This window comes from Jaculus jaculus, chromosome 7 (genome assembly GCF_020740685.1).
Source record: "Jaculus jaculus isolate mJacJac1 chromosome 7, mJacJac1.mat.Y.cur, whole genome shotgun sequence".
Taxonomy (NCBI): Eukaryota; Metazoa; Chordata; class Mammalia; order Rodentia; family Dipodidae; genus Jaculus; species Jaculus jaculus.
In genome coordinates this window covers 106,301,957-106,319,501 of record NC_059108.1, presented here as the reverse complement: position 1 = coordinate 106,319,501, position 17,545 = coordinate 106,301,957, and the positions used below count along the sequence as shown (strand labels likewise).

At 43.3% G+C, this 17,545-nt stretch overlaps 1 protein-coding gene across 1 annotated transcript in view; it reads right to left on the bottom strand.

Annotated features, from left to right (window-relative positions):
• Nucleotides 1-17,133, bottom strand: part of Gng2 (G protein subunit gamma 2) — a 131,778-nt gene extending 114,645 nt beyond the window's left edge. The window contains exon 1 of the mRNA XM_045154735.1: nucleotides 17,058-17,133. The gene's annotated coding sequence lies outside the window, so the exon portion shown is untranslated. The remainder of the gene's footprint in view (nucleotides 1-17,057) is intronic.
• Nucleotides 17,134-17,545: the final 412 nt, after the last annotated feature.

The following is a 17,545-nucleotide window of genomic DNA, read 5'->3' as shown; positions in this document are numbered from 1 at the left end:
ACAGTCTGGGTTCAATTCCCCAATCAGCACCTATGTAAAGCCAGATGCGCAATGAGGCACATGTATCTGGAGTTCATTTGCAGTTTGTTTGCAGGAGGCCCTGGTGTGCTCTCTTTCTCTTTCCCTCCTATTTTCTCTCTCTCCTCTTTTCTCTCTCTCTACTTACAAATAATAAATAAATAAAGTATTTTATAAAAAAAAAAAGAGGTGCTGATCATTTTAGCATGCTGACTTCCAATGTATAAAATGGAAATACACCTTATCTTTAAAGAAATTAAAATGTGAATTGCTTATAAAAATGTATTATTTTAAATCACTTGATGCTCACATATACAACATTATATACATATGCAAAATAGGCATTTATGTACACATTTTATATACTATTACCAATGACGTTTTTTTTTTTTTTCTGTAGGGTCTGAAGGGAAAACTAAAGTGGCTGCAAATCAGAGCAGGCAGGATCACATAGTGATGACAGCTTGTTAAGTCAGCCAAACTTGCTTCTCACATGCACAAAACATCCATTACGTACAGGGAGCACAGAGAGACACCTCGTTTGTTTGACTTTGCTTTCTGATCCAGGCTTCAGAGTGCAGTTACTATTGCTGGCTCTCTTCATTCCACGGCCAATGGCCAAGTAAGGCCCTCACATTCTGGTTCTTACAGCTTCTTCCTACAGGTGGCCTAAACCATTGCTGCTCATATGTCTGGCCAGTAATCGGCACATGGCTGCAACCTAATCAAAGCAGTGCAAGCCAGTTATGAGCTGGAAAGGAAAAATGAAAATAAATATGGAGAATCCCATGGGTCCCTAAACAAATAGTTCAAGTCTGAGACTTACACTTCACTAAGTCAATACACTGACCTCTGTGCCACAGAAAGGGGCTTTCTTATTTGACTCCAAACTCTAAGGTCTGAGAAGGGCCTGTGGCTAATGCTGGGTCATACCAATTGCTTCTGCTAGGAATGAGTAGGTAGTCCATGTATAAATAAGACATGACTGCAGAGTTGCAGCAAAGATAACAGTTTTAGGAATGACAGCTTCACTTCTAGAATAATGACTATAATCAAGGTACCTTGCCAAATAAACATTCTATATATGCTATAAAATTTTCCCTGGGGCTGGAGATGTGGCCCTTGCTTGCCAAGCCTGATGGCCTGGGCTTAATTCCCAGTACTCACGTAAAGCCAGTTTCACAATATAGCACGTGCTTCTGGAGACCGTTTGCAGTGGCTAGAGGCCCCAACGTACCCATTCTCCAATTTCTCTCTCTCTGTGCAAATACATAAAAATATCTTTGAAAGAATTGTGCCTTAAAATTTTTTTCTGTCCAATTTTGCAAAGCCAGTAACACTATTATTATTCATCAGTTTCCAGATGAGGAATAGAAAATTTAAATAACTTCCCCAAATGATTCTGAATTCAGACTAATTCCTTTACTTTTCTGTCCTGTTCACTAAGCCTTAGAATATTAATTTTGTACACTACTGAATTTTTTAGGATTATTTTCAGACTTATAATAAAAGATAGATTGGACCATTTTTGGCCTTACCGGTTCTTAAATTACTTATTTTAAGTAAAAAAAAAAATTTGAGCTATTCAATATCAACATTTTTGCCTAAAGAAATAAAAAATCTAAAACTGTGAGTGAGATGGCTTAATGTCCACATATGGCAATGCTACCTGAAGACGACCACCATTCATGAAGTATTAAAAAAAATGGCAAAGGGTCAACTCACTTCCAAGGAAAGCCTCAAAAACGACAGTGAGAACTTTTTGTTATTTAATTTTTTCCCATTTTTATATGCATCTATGCAGATCAGATCAGTGCCCTTCTTAAACAGAGCTCTGTTGGCAAAGCTCAGAAATTAGCTTTACTTTCCCATTTAAAAATGCAAATATAAGAGTAGGAGGCACTCAGTAATTTATTACAGCAGAGTATTCCTACCATTAGAGCTTGGTCTGTTAGGATGAAAATGCACAGAAAAATGCCTCAGCGACAAGCAGTCAAAACACTGCAATGGCAGAGTTCCACTGAAATCTCCCTTTTTTCCTATTGCTGACTCACATATGGAGCCTCTGAAATACAATGCCAGAGTAAAAAGTAAGAGCCACAGGGAAAATAAAACACTCATAGAGCTGCGCATCTTGCTTCCAGAGTTGGAAAGTAGAAGCCTACTATATCTAAGTATCTCATAGTCAGAAATTCCAGAGATCATCCATCCCTCACTCACAGCTTCTGTACTCAACAAAATGCATACTTCTCTAGAGAAAGCAAGCTTTTCATTTCAGTCAGACAGACACGAGTCACAAAGTCCTTGTCCTCTGAGCTCATTACCCAGCCCAGGGCAGATTTTATTTAGATCAAATTGCTTTAAATGACTAGTTATGAAGGTGCAATTTACATATGTATATATGTATGCATGAATATATAGCCATAAAATGCACTGTTGTTTGTCTAAAGGGCCATTTTATTTATTTCCAAGCAGGGAGAGATGGAGAGAAGAGAGACAGAGGGAATGGGCTTGCCAGGGCCTCCAACAGCTGCAAATGAACTCCAGATGCATCTACCACCTTGTACATCTGGCTTATGTGAGTACTGGGAATCGAACCTGGGTCGTTAGACTTTGCAGGCAAGTGCCTTAACTGCTCAGCCATCTCTCTAGCCCCAATGCTATTGGTTTTGTTTTTCTTAAGTTTTTATTTATTTATTTCATGAGAGAGAAAGAGAGAGAGAATGAGAATGGGCATGTCAGGTTTAGCCACTGTAAATGAACTCCAGACGTATGTACCATTTTGTGCATTTGACTTAGGTGGGTACTGGGGAATCAAACCTAGGTCCTTTGGCTTTGCAGGCAAGCGCATTAACCACTATTCCATCTCTCTAGCCCACAGTGCCATTGTTTTATATGACCTGATGTGTTCCCTTCAGGAATATTCTTTTTACAAGGTTGTTCTTTGTCTATTTTTTTTTCCTCAGAGACTTTTATCTAACTTACCAAGATTCTCATCACTAGTAAAAACGTTTATGTATGTGCACATTTGTGTATATGCATGCATGCATGTGTAAGAGTGTATTATGTTGTTCATTTCAAAGGCAAATGCATGGAAACTGTCCAGTCATAGCATTTTTGCTTATAAGATGGACTAAAAATAACAACAGCCTTATTGCTTGCCTACTGTAGTGGTTTGATTCAGGTGTCCCCCATAAACTTAGGTGTTCTGAATGCTAGGTTCCCAGCTGATGGATATTTGGGAATTAATGCCTCCTGGAGGGAGTGTATTGTTGGGGCAGGCTTATGGGTATTATAGCCAGTTTCCCCATGCCAGTGTTTGGCACACTCTCCTGTTGCTATTGTCCACCTTATGTTGGCCAGGGGATGATGTCCACCCTCTGCTCATGCCATCGTTTCCCCCTGCCATTGTGGAGCTTCCCCTCAAGCCTGTAAGCCAAAATAAATCTCCTTTTTCCCAGAAGCTGCTCTTGGTTGGGTGATTTCTACCAGCAATACGAACCTGACTGCAACAGTAAAGTGGTACCAAGGAGTGGGATTGCTGCTAGACACCTGACTGCTGATTTTCAAGAGGAATGTGGGAGGATTTGAAACCTTGGCCTAAGAGACACCTTGCAGTGCTGTAAGTACAGCTTGATGGACTGTTCTGGTCAGAGTTGAAAGACCTGATTGCAGTAAGAACTATGGACTATGAGATTTGGCTTACAAGGAGCAGAAAGAGCTTTGCTTGGACTGGGCTAGCAGCTTGTGTGAGAAGCTTGCTCTTATGCCCATGTCCTGAGAAGTTGTGCAGGGTTGCTTTGCGTAGAAATGAACTGGTGTGAGCAGAGGGATATGGCACAGAAAAAATGAAAGTTGGGGGCCTAAACTGCTGCCCATTCACCTACAAATTGTTTGAGAGATTACGGCCTTTGAGACTGGGCTAGCTGACCTGCACTGGGGCAACAGGAAGAATGTAGACTCTTTTGAAGGGGCCTGAGTGCTCAAGGAGTGTCCTGTTCTTCAAAGTCTGCTTTACTCCCCCCTGGATTAACAAATTGGCACCCTACCTGGTATTGTGGAGTATAAGAAATGCTGGAAAGAGAGGGTCACTGAGTTTGCAGCACGGACTTGTGTTTTGGAAATGGCCATGGGTAGTGTAAAGCAGGTTTTGTTAGTTGCCTGCATGGAGACCCCATGGGGCCATGAGGATGAACCGTGGCTTGCAGTGGAGACCCAGTGGAGATGCCGGGACCATGAGATGGCTGCCAAGGAGCTGCCGGGCCCGATGAAGTTTCCCAGGACTGTGAGTAGCCTAGCTGGAGGGGCGGAATTGGAATGCCAGAGACTTGTTGCTGGTTAGAATTATCGGACTCGGAGATTTGTCACTGGCTAGAGTTGCTGGACTCGAAGCTACAGAGTTTGATGTTTGCTCCAGTTGTTTAAAAGCTTGTATTGGTTGAATGTTTCTTTGCTATGCCCAATGCCATCTTTTGCAGTGTGAATATTTATGAGTTTTTTGAGGTTATTTTTTGGCATTATGGCTCAGTTAAAAGATCTTGGATTATGGGGATGTATGACCATTGGAATTGATAAATAATTGAATTGGAATTGATAAAAACTATGGGACTTTTAAAGTTAGATGAATGCCTTGCAGTTTACATCATGTATGGTTATCAGTTTGTGGGGTCCAGGGCCGGAATGTGGTGGTTTGATTCAGGTGTCCCCCATAAACTTAGGTGTTCTGAATACTAGGTTCCCAGCTGATGGATATTTGGGAATCAATGCCTCCTGGAGGGAGTGTATTGTGGGGGGGGCGGGCTTATGTTTGGCACACCCTCCTGTTCCTATTGTTCACCTTATGTTGGTCAGGGGGTGATGTCCACCCTCTGCTCATGCCATCGTTTTTCCCTGCCATTGTGAAGCTTCCCCTCGAGCCTATAAGCCAAAATAAATGTCTTTTTCCCAAAAGCTGCTCTTGGTTGGCTGATTTCTACCAGCAATGTAAACTGGACTGCAACACCTACCTAGCCAGTTTTTTGTTTGTTTGTTTGTTTGTTGATAGTAGAACTAGACCTTTCTCTTGGATTCTGGCGACCATGTGTTTTCAGAGAGCTGGGCTGCTCCAAGGGCCTCAGGAGGAGATTCTTAAATTAGCCAGTCACAGTGCTTCTGTCTGCTTAGTCACTAATACAGAAAGCATATGAGTTGGGAAGGGAATTTAGAGGGAGACAGCTCTTATATGATTTTCTTTGTCCTTTGCAGTGCTAGGCATCTGACATAGGGTTGTGAGCATGTCAGGTAAGCACACATTACTGCACCACATCGCTAGCTATTTCGTGTGTGTGTGTGTGTGTGTGTGTGTGTGTGTGTGTGTATGAGTGTACACAAGCAACAGCTACAACATGAAAGTCGGAGGACAACTTTGTCACCTTCGCTCTTTTTTGAGACTGGGCCTCTCTGCTCGTTGGTTCTGGAAGTCAGGCTGGCAGACCTGCAAGTGTCTAGGATTCTCCTGGCTCCAGCTCCCCTCTTTCCAGTAGGTGCGCAGGGATTACAGATGCATGTGCTACTGCTTCTGGCTTTACATGAGTCCTGGGGATCTGAACTCAGGTCATTAGTCTTGGGCAGTGAGCACTTTTTAACCACTGAGCCAGCCCCCTTTCTTTTTTGAAACAGGGCCTTGATCTTACTATCTACTCCAGGTTAGCCTCAAATTCAAAGCCCTCCTGCCCACACCTCCCCAGTGCTCCATGGATCATAGCTGACTGCTTTTCAGCTGTGAAAAGAACAGCATGCGTGCCAGACATGGTGACTCACACCTACAATCCCAGCACTTGGGAGGCTAAGGTAGGAAGACTGCCACATGCTTGTGACCATCCTGGACTACATAGTGAGTTACAAACCTGCCGGAGTTACTGAGTGAGGTCCTATTACTCACAAACAAACAAACTGAGTTGCCGGGAAGAACTTACCACCTTTCCTATGGTTCCAGTTGTGGCAATCTGCCTTTAATACTGAAATTATAGCAGGCCTTTCCACACAGGGAGAGATTTGGCCTGAGATGGTAATTCAACCTACTGAGGATGTCAGAATGGGAGGAAACAAAAGATTCAGCTCGCTAAGGGCAGTGACCAGTTACTAAATAACCAACTCTGGAGCTGCCCTCTCTTTGGGTCTGGAGGTTAATTTCCTACTGTTTAATTCATCTTGCCATCCTTTTTATTTTTATCCCCACCAGAAGCCCAAAGTATGTTGATAGAAAAATACTGTCCTTACTTCACAGAGTTATTTTAAAATTCAGTTGACAACAGAAATGCACAGAAAGTATCTAGCACAAATTGAATGTTCCACAAATCCCAGCTCTCAGCCGCAGCTCTGGAGCGTGACACTCCTCATTCACTGGAACATGCGTAAGTGCCTCACTCTACGTGGGGTTCCTGTGATCCTTCTGTAAGGTTTGCCCTGATTCCCCCAGACAGCCTGGAGAGCAGAAACCACTGCTTTCTCTCTCTCTCTCTCTTTTCTTCAGCTAAAAGATAATATTATGTATCTCAGATTTGGTAAAACAGTTTTAGTGCTTACTTCAGACAACAAGCCCCATCGAGCTAATTGTGGCTTAGGCAAAATATACAAATAAATGGAGAAGTCTTCCTGAGTGTGCAAATCAGTTTGATATAAATAAAATCTAAGCCAGACCCAATAGTCAACAGAGTGTCCAAGTGTTCCGCCTATCAAGTCTGCCTATCTTCACTGAAATGTTAAACAGCCCAGATCTTTATGTGCCCAACTCCCTAGCATCAGTTTGGGTCTTAACCCAAGCATCACCTCTTCAGAGAGGCCTTCGGTGACATGGTAGCTACCTTCTCATGACCAGGACAAAGCCGCTGACCAAAAGCAATTTATGAGAGGGAAGATTTTTTTTTTTTTTCAGCTTACTGTCTTGAAGGGAAGTTTTATCATGGCAGGAGAGCAGAGACCTGGGCATCTCATCTTGACACAGCAGCTATAGGAAGCCTCAAGAGAGAGTGGGCTAGCTAGTCCTGGCAAGCTGGGCTAATAAATCTCAGGATCTATGCCCAGTGACACACCTCCTCTAGCTAGGTCCACCTGTCAAACTGCCACCAGCTGGGGGTTGAGTATGAGGCTTAATCATAAACACATGCAGCTATGGGGGACCCTTTGCATTCAAACTACCACAGGGGTTACCCACAAAACTAATGTCCCCATTACCACCACCATCATATACAAAACACACAATCTTTTTCATCCTACCTGTTTCTGTTTGCATAAACACGTCACTCACCGCTAGCAGATAAGTCCTTGCATTACGACTTGTTTCTGTCAGTGGCTTCCAACACTGGGTGAGTGTAACTTCATAATCTGGAGTGAAGCTGGGACACGGATTGTTTGTCAAAGAGTCCTTCATGATTGCTGGTGTGCAACTGAACTACAGGCCACTAGCTTATGTGTTATATTGAGTCTCTCTTTCAAGAATAGAATTAAATTTCAAGAAAACAAGAACTGGCCTGTTTTGTTCCCTGGCATCTGGAAGAGCACGTGGCATATTGAAGACATTCATTTCAGACTTGTGGACAGACTGACGAACTAGGCTGTAATTATTTCTGTATTTGTCTATCCCCCCACCCCCAAGTACTCTGTGAGCTTCTAGAGGACAAGGACTATCTCTTGCTAAATGTGCAAGTTCGTTTGCAGTGGCTGGAGGCCCTGGTGTGCGCATTCATTCTCCTTCTCTCCCTCTTTCTCTGTCGAATAAATAAGTATAAAAATAAAATATTTAAGAAAAATGATTCACTCAAGAAAGTTCATAAAATGGATGATAAACACTGTGTTTTACAAGAGGGACAGAGATGAAACCAGATGTGGCTGCTGTTCTCCAACAGCTTGCTATGTTGTTCAAAAGAAAAAAAATAATAAGGGGCTGGAGAGATGGCTTAGCAGTTAAGACACTTGCCTGCAAAGCCTAAGCACCCAGATTTGATATTCTAGTACCCATGTAAGCCAGATGCACAAGGTGGCACATGTATCTGGAGTTTGTTTGCAGTGGCTGGAGGCCCTAGTATGCCCATTCTCTCTTTTGCTCTCTCTCTCTCTCTTTTTGCCCCTCTCTCCAATAAAGAAATAAATAAAATATTTAAAAAATAAGCTCAAGGCTATTATATACATTAGAATGAGCTCAATGCTGGGATGTGAGGACAAAAGATATCAGCAGAGGCAAAGACTGTTTCTTACTGGGGAAAGAAGGGAGAGTTCATGGGAGAGGCAACATCTCAACTGAAACTTGCAGGACAGATGGAATCTGGCTTCTCAGAGAAGCAAGGCCATAAGGGAAGTGTGGAAGGGGAGGCAGGAAAGCTTATCCACTGAGAGGGCAGAACGTAAAAGACAAACCCCGTCCTGCTGGAGGATAGGAGGGCCTCAGCTAAGACACAGTTAGAACCAAGAAGACAAGGAGTGTCAGGGCACATCTCCAGTGGCAATGGTGTAACTCAGTTTGCTTGATGAGGAGAATGGTGAAGACACTAAAAGAGGAGGGTGCTCATGTTAATGGCCATGGGGTCAGGGAGCCACGGGGAAGGAGGAGTGTTGAAGGCGATAGTAACAACGGGAGCTCCAGATGGTCAGCTGAAAACTCTCATGACTCTGCAGGCAGCTTGCTGGCCCATCACAGACAGCAGGTGACAGACGACAGAGAAGCAGGTTTGGGGCTGATCCACACATCATGACTGGAGTTACACACATGGAAAGAATGTGACTAAGGGAGAGGAATAAGCAAGTGGCAAAAGAGCCAAATCTTGAGGACACTTATTGATCAGTTAGTGGAGAAGTTGGGGACCTTCTTCAAGAGGTAGGAAGAGAGTGAGAGAACCAGTAGTGGCTATACAAGTCAAGGAGAGCCAAGCGGGATGATTCATGCCTGTAATCCTAGCGCCTGAGAGACTGAAGCAGGAGATGCATGAATTTGAAGCTAGCCTGGGCTACACTGTGAGAGCCTGTCTCAAGATAGAAAGGGGAGGGACTTAAGAGATGACTCCGTCGGTAAGGCACTTGCCACACAAGCATGAGGACCTGAATTTGGATCCCCAGCACCCATATAGTTACAGACATGGTGGCACAGTGCCTGCAATTCCAGAGCTGGGGAGGTGAGGACAGGATACCCGAGTCTTGCTGACCAGCAGCTAGTCTAGCTGAGTCAGTGGCTCCCCGGCATAGTGAGAGACCATGTGTCAAAACAAAAAGGTGGACTAGTGATTGACATACGTCAGCCTCTGGCCTCCACATGCACAGGCATACGTGCACTCACACACAGGTGTGCCCATATACATAAGAACACACACACACACACACACACACACACACACACACACACACACATTCAAGGAAGCCTTTTTGGAAGCAGATTTTATTCATTGTGAATTTGTGTATGGAAAAACTAAGGATGCTTATAGGCAAAGTAGCAATTAAGAGGAGAAACCTAACGTGTAGGGAAGAGATTTAGTTCCTATCAAAATAATTCCCTGGATAATAAGAGGGAATGGAATGGGGAATCGAGTGGATGATCTGCCCTTGATTTGAAGGCAAGGCAGACAATGAAAACAAAAGGACACTCTTGTCAGATACTTGGGCCCCAGGCCCATTTGCCCAAGTTTATATTAGAATTGCACTGGGAGGTGGGGCCTCTGGAGAGGTGATAGGGTCCTGAGAGTGGAGTTCTCATGCATGGCATTAGTGCTGTTTTGAGAGAGGTACCTTTCTAGAATCTACACAGAGAAGGTAGCATCTAAGACCATCAGGCCCTCACTCAACAGTTCATGTATTGGTTCTGTGTGATCTTGGATTCCCAGGCTATGGAACTGTGAAAAATAAATATCTTGTTTGTAAACTACCCTAGTATATGGTAATATGTTACTGCAGTCTGAATGGCCCAAGACAAGTGAAGACAGGGATATTATGGAATGGTGAGAAATGAATTTGAGGAAGACTGCAATATATGGCTTATCAGAGAAGAAGGCGAGGTGACCTGTAAGGAAAAATATCAATGTAGAAACTTGGGTTCAAGGGGTTTTGCTGCAAAGGTACAGAGGAAAGGGAAAATAACATTCCAATTAGAGAAGAAAAGAGTTCTCAAGGAGCAGTCACTGGCTCAGCAGTGACTCAGAGCCAAACCAGTCAGCCCAGTTTCCAGACCCTCTCTCTTACCTCTCAGGCTGGGCACCGGGGGACAATCAAGGGAATGCTGGGCTCTAACAACCAGCCAGGCAGGCTGGGGGCAGGCCAAGAGATGGGTCCTCCAGAGCCTTTCATTAAGAGCTTTTCTGTTTGCACATATTTGTGAAGAGATAAAAGGCCCCTCTGACTTATCTCACACTCAGCACTGATGCAGCTCCCAAGAAACATGCTATCACTCAAATTTGACAATTGAGTTCCTCCTTTTTAAAGATTTAAAGAAGAGTGCTCTGAACACTGAATCCCATTAAACACTTGCTTTCTTTAAAATGATGAGTGTTTAAGACCCACATATGTCTCCAACACTCTTTCCTGAAACTGCGAGCCTCTCTTCCACCACAGTTTCTTTAAGCAGAAATGAATTTGGACACAGAAAGTCCGTATGTACATTGTCTACTAAATTTAAACAGAGTCTTCTTTTTCTTGAACAAAATCACTGAGACATACTTTTGAGTGACAAGATATGAAGACTTCCTCTGTCCATTTTCCTTAGTAAGGGGGGAGAGCAATGAAGTTTGAACTGAAAAGTGAGGCATTAAAAGTCAACTCCAGGTCTATTTCATTATCCAACATGGAGGGATTGATATAGGTTAGGTCACTCCAGGTCATTTTCAGGTCTATCATTCTGTGAAGGTTAAGGTTAGAGACTGTCTTATTTATTTGTTTATTTGTGTGTATGTATGCATGTGTATGTGAGTATGGGTGCCTACATGCCACAGCACACATGAGGTGGTTAAAAGGCAAACTTGATGTGCCAATCCTTTTCTTTCACTGTCACTGGGATAGGGCCTTGCTTGTTCTTTTGTCATTGGGAAGGCCGGGTTGGTTCTCAGGCCTCCCAATTCTCCTGGCTCTGTCTCCTGTTGCCTTACACATACTGACATTCACAGACACCTGTACCAGTTTGTGGGTGATGGGTATAAAACTCAAGTCAGCCAGCTTGTGGAGACAGTACCTTCAACTGCCAAGCCATCTCCCAATATCTAAATCTTTTTTGTTGTTTTCTTTTGAATGGATAATAATCATATATATTTGTGCACTACAGTGTGGTATTTCCAAAAATATACATCATGAAATGATGAAATGATCAAATCTGGCTAATTAACATATCTGTCTCTTTAGGAAAACTGTCTTAAAGCAGCTTTATAACTCTCCTCGTCTGCCTAGATCTAGTAAAACCGGGCACTGGGTTCTCCAAGAAATGGTAGGATGAATAGATTTGCAAATTCATTAAGATGGAGGATCATACCCTCTCATTCCTGCCACACACACACACAGCTCATCACAAAAAACTAACTTATAGTCAGTCAGGAGTTCTTCAGAGCCTGTAGGCTGTTGTCTGCACCCATTCCATCAAGCTCAGTTATCATTGCTAATTACTAGTCCCCACTCCCCAACCCCAGTCTCTTTGCTCAGCTCTCCTCCCCATCATGTGCATCCAGCCTCACTGGGTTTGAAGACATAAAATCTGTTGTGAAAAATGAACCTGAAAGCTCTACCATTTTTAAAGGGGAAATTTGCATTAGAATCCTATTTCATTAGGAGAAACGTACTGTCTCAGAAGCTCACTGTCCTATTTAACTTTGGCAGCCCCTCTGGACAAGTGAATGCTGTCCGTGGTGAAGGCTTTGAGCACAGTTTGGCACTTCAGTTCCTCCTCTTTTTCTCTGGCTCTGCTACCTATCAGGCATCTTGTTCTGCCTGAGTAGCTTCATGAATGAATGGGGGACCATGAAGGCAAGTTCTGAAGCAACAGTCCTCCCGTGGCTCACCTGGGGAGTGTCCTGATCCATGACTTCACCACCACTGTGTGACTGTCCACAGGAGGCTTTGAATTCCACTGTGAGGTTCTCAACCTCACTGCTTAGCAAATTGCTTAACTTCTAATCTCCTTTTTAAGACCGGGTCTCATGTAGCCCAGGTTGGCCCCAAAGTCATTATATAGCCAAAGATGACCTTGTCGCATTTGATCCTCCTGCTTCTCCTTCCCCGTTGTGAGATTATAGGCATGTGCCACCACACCTGGTTAATGTGGCTCTGGGGCTCAAACTCAGGGCTGCCTGCATGCAAGGCAAGCTCTCTATCAAATGAACTACATCTCCAGCACCTCTTACTGTCTCCTACATTTCTCTTTATATATATATATATATATATATATATATATATATATATATATAGAGAGAGAGAGAGAGAGAGAGAGAGAGAGAGAGAGAGAGAGAGAGAGAGAGAGAGAAAGGGGGGGGGAGGTCTCATATATACCAGGCTGGCTTCAAACTCTCTGTACAGCAGATAATGACCTGGAACTTTAGGCATGTTCACCATGTGCAGCATATGTGGTTTTCAGATCAGATTCGAGGCTTTGTACATGAAACACTTGACTAGCTGAGCTTCACCCCAGTCTCATCCTACATACTCCTTTTTACTTTAAAAGCTAATTTTGGAGAGATATTATATTTGGATAGAAATAAACATACACAGGAGATTAAGTAAAATGTTGTACTCATTAACTAATGACATTATGTTAAGAGATCCCACCAATTTTAGATAATATGATTAAAAATAATAAAGGTCTTGGGCTGGAGAGATGGTTCAGCAGTTAAGGCATTTGCCTGCAAAGCCGAAGGATCCTGGTTCAACTCTCCAGTACCCATGTAAGCAAGATGCACAAGACGGTGCATACATCTGGAGTTCATTTGCAGTGGCTGGAGGCCCTGACGTGCCCATTCCCTCCCTCCCTCTCTCTCTCTAATAAATAAATAAATAAAATATGTTTTTAAATAAAAAATCATAAAGGGCTTGAATGATCACTTCTCCTATGAAGACAGTCACTAAGCAAATAAGCAATTTTCCAATAAGCAAATGAGAAGTGAAAACCATGAGGGATATGTAAATCAAGTGAGGCCTGTCCTGGCAAGATGGGAACGAGGGTATTTGGAGCCCTGTGGCCATAGACAGGAAAACGCAAATCCAAAGCACAAATAGATAGCACTTCTCACCCATTAGGATGGTAATTATCAAAAAAAAATAAATAAGCAGAAGAAGTAATTAGCAGGTGTTAGCAAAGGTGTATACAAACAGGAACCATTGTGCATTGCTGGTAGGAATGTAAAATAATATGGTTGCTATAGAAAACAGTATGGTGAATCCTTAGGAAATTCAATAGAATTGATATGGTTCAGTAACTCTAGGTACCCAGGAAACAACATCTGTCACAGATATCTGCCATATATATATATATATATATATATATATATATATATATATATATATATATATGGCAACATGATTTACAATAGCCCAAAAGTGGTCTAAGGATGATCAAAGGATGAGTGGATAAACATGTGGTGCATACATGCAATGAAATATTAAACATCTTAAAAAGGAAGGATGGCTGGAAAGATGGCTTAGCAGTTAAGGTGCTTGGCTGCAAAGCCGAAGGACCCAGGTTCGATTCCCCAGGACTCATGTAAGCCAGACGCACAAGGTGGTGTGGCACATGCATCTGGAGTTCCATTGTAGAGGCTGGAGCCATGGCACACCTATTCTCTTCCTCTCTCTTCCCCTCTATCTCTCAAAAAATAAATAAAAATAAAATATAAAAAAATTAAGAAGGAAGGAAATTCTGAAACATGTTCCACCATGGATGAACCAGGAAGACAGACAATCTACAAAATAAACTCAACCAGTGATGAAATATTGTATGATTCCTTTTGCAGCAAGTTCTTAGCCAAATAGAGACGAAGTGGAATGGTGTTTTACAGGGTCTTGGATGTGAGGGGAAGGGCAGCTATTGTTTAGTAGGTCTAGAGTTTCTATTCTACAAGACTAAAAGACCATCATAATAGGAGGAAAAGATGATGACATCAAAATAAAAGAAAGACTGATTGAGAGGGGGAAGGGGTATGATGGACAGTGGAGCTGCAAAGGGGAAAGTGGGGGAGGGAGAGCATTACCATGGGATATTATCTATAATTATGGAAGTTGCCAATAAAAAAAAAATTTAAAGAATTCTATGGATGGATTGCGGTGAAAATAGTATACTTAATACCACAGAACTATATGTTTAATAATGTTTACTATGGGGAAGTTGGTGTTCTGAACATTTTTCACAATAAAAGAAGTCTTCACCCCTGGAGGCAGTGGCAAAGGTCAAGCACATAATAACTTTTCCTTATGCTTCCGAGGAAGAGGACACTTGCGAATCGTCTATGTACCAGGCGTTCGTCCACACACAAAAGCAAAAACCAAACCAAACCAAATCCTGATTAGGCACTAATATCCTTTCTTTACAAGGAAGAAACTAAGGTTCCCTAATTAACACACCAGGTCAAACAGTAAGAGCCAGTGGTAGGATCCAAAGGCCGATGGGCCTGCCTCCAAAGCCTGTGTTCCTTTCACTCCATGGTGCTCTTTTCTTCTCCCCACAGTAGTCTTTTGTGAACAGGCTTTCTGCTTTGACTATAGAGCTTTTAGACTTAAAAGTTGGGCTTGCCTTCTGAAGTAGACTTAAAAAAGACAGTCAACCGAACACATCACTACATGCCTACCATATGAGGCCCAGGGATGCCCATGAAATAATGGAGTCATGTTTCCCTTCAGCCATTGGCCATATGTCAAAAAAAAAAAAAAAAAAGAGACATACAATTAAAATTTCAGTGTTGGTCGACTCCCTCAAAAGCCACTGACTACCCTGAGCTTTGGCATTATGCTTTCAATATTCCACATGGCCAGCACACATAGAAGCAGCGTCATTTTGCAGTGTGGAAGCATCTTTGTTGTTTTCCCCTAAACATGCTACTCTCCTGCTTGCTGATCTGCTACTCACTAGCATTCTGCTTCAAGCTAGAATTTAGCAATTAAGGAAATGCCTTGTGCTGTGCAGAAAATAGGCACCTTTTAGTTGTTAGAAAGATAGGAGGGGGCCCCTCTTGACTCTACTACGCCTATTGGCCAAGGTTTCATTTTCTTACTCTTGTGCGAAACCCACACAAGACATTTTCTAGACATCCCCACACAAAGCAGGGTGTTGACATTATCTGGGGAATACAGCTTTACTGAAAGGAAAGCCTTGTCCTCCTCCACGCAGCTCAGATGCTCAACTTCCTACTTCATTTAATGACATGCAGCTTGATCACAGGACTCTAAGATCTCTCTGCAGTCTCCTATCCAGGAAGACTATTCTTATATCCTTTAGGTTACAGTAGGAAGGGTAGGAAGTGGGACTGTGGATCCCTGACATGTCTTGATTTGCCCAACGATTCTGCCTTGGAGGATTGATGAGTTCGCCCGATGAGCCCGGCAACTTCAGCAGCAATGGGACCTTATCGCTTCCACATGCTGCGCGGTTACTTAAATGAAAACCTCAGAAAAATAGGCATCTGTTTCTTTAGAACCAGGGAATGCTTCCTGCCTCTGAAATGTGCTGCCACTCCACAAATTCCGATTAGCCAAGTCAATTTCATAGATAGCAAAACAAAGAGGAGAAAAAACAACTCCAATCCTATAGCTCTTTACAACTGCTGGGGGCGGCCAGTGGGAAGCCACATACATTCTCAGTAGGTATATTTGTTTAACAACTTGTATTTAAAGAATTCATGAGAGTTCGCATATGTCATGTTATTGTGTCACTCTCCTACCCGCTTTCCTTTTAAAAAAAAAAATCCCTTTTCCTTATATGAAAAAGAAAAACTCCTTTTATTCAAGGCTTTATTTCTTAACTACACTTTCAGTTGAAGAAAAAAACACCACCTAATTTAAAAAATCATGCCATAGTAGGGTATTAAGCTGTTTTTCCTATACATTCTGCCAAAGGAAACTCACAATCTTGGGTTGAATACCTTAGATAGACCTACTTATTGCTCTTTGTATATCATTCATAAATATGAACGACTTACCACCCCAGACTCTCATTAATAGTACCCATTGCTCCGGAAAATTACAGAATAAAATCATGTTTGAGTGCACTGTTCTAGTCCACAGCATACACAGAGAAGGAAACAATCCAAGTCACTTTTACCTTCTCTCTGTCTGAGGTTAATTAACATTTCCCTTAACACAGAAATGACTAAAAACCGCCTAAACATAAATTGTACACATACACCACTATCCAATTCTGGGTAAGTGACGGTCCCTAGCCGGGCCATGCCCCTTTGAACAAGGCTGCAACTTCAGGATAAGACCTATTGGCAAAGGGTAGCTCGGAGGGGCTCGGGGAAAGCAGGATACAGAGTGGAGGGAGAGGAAGACTCCGTTCCTGATGGTAAACACTGCCCCTCACACAAGCCATCCGAGCCTTTGTTGGCAAAACCTGACCACACAAGGGCTTAAAACCCCCCACAAAGCCAGATCACAGCCATTATGTTGCAAAGCAGAAGCCGGCCCGTTGAATACGTAAGGAAAGAGAAGACGCCTAAGATTTTCCACCGCTTAAACCCCCAAGCGAGGGACTGCAAAGCTCAGAGGACCCGACCGCAGCTCCGCAGCCCGACGGATGCAAGTCAGCCCTGCTGCGCTTCCCAGATACAGACGGCGTGCTTCCCCCGCGGTGCCACCAAACCTCAGCACTGGGGATGTTTATGATATATATATATATATATATTTTTTTTAAGTGCCACAAATCTGACCATCATTCTAAAAGCCCTTTCCACCCCAATCGCTCCAGCCAATTCTGAAACAATATCCCTAGCCCTCCTCAGAAATCTGACCTCAAATGAATAAATAAAAGCAAAATAATTAATAATAATAATAATAAGCTCTGGTCATCTTGTCACGATTCAATTCAAAAGGAGGGACATGGAAAACGTCTCCCTTACCGCGCCGGGCTCCCGAGGCTGGGTCCGAGCGAGCGAGCGCGGCTTCCCCCGGCGGAGCTGCGGAGTGTGAGCGCCGCCCGCCCCGCCCCGCCCCGCGCAGCCCAGCCCAGCCCAGCAGTAGTAGGAGTTGCCCGGCAGCGTCGTCCTGTGTGTAGCACACCAGCTGCAGCCCAGGGACGAGTCCCCACCCAGCTTTGTCTTCGATCTTCGTTCTCGCTACAGGAAGCAGCGCATCTCCCACTTCCTCTTCTCTTGGTAGCTGGTGGCAGCTTTCTTCCTCACCCCCCCCCTTTTTTTTTTTGCATTTCATTTCGGGGTTTACTTTGAGTTTCCTAGGGTAATTTGATTCTCACCCCCCCCCCCCATGGACCACTTTGTTCCAAGTCTCTCCTTTGCTGTCTCCCTTCCCCTCACCTCCCAACACCTCCTAGACTGCCTCAATAGGCTCCCTTCACCAGCCAACACCTAAGCCATTTTCTTACTCTGAA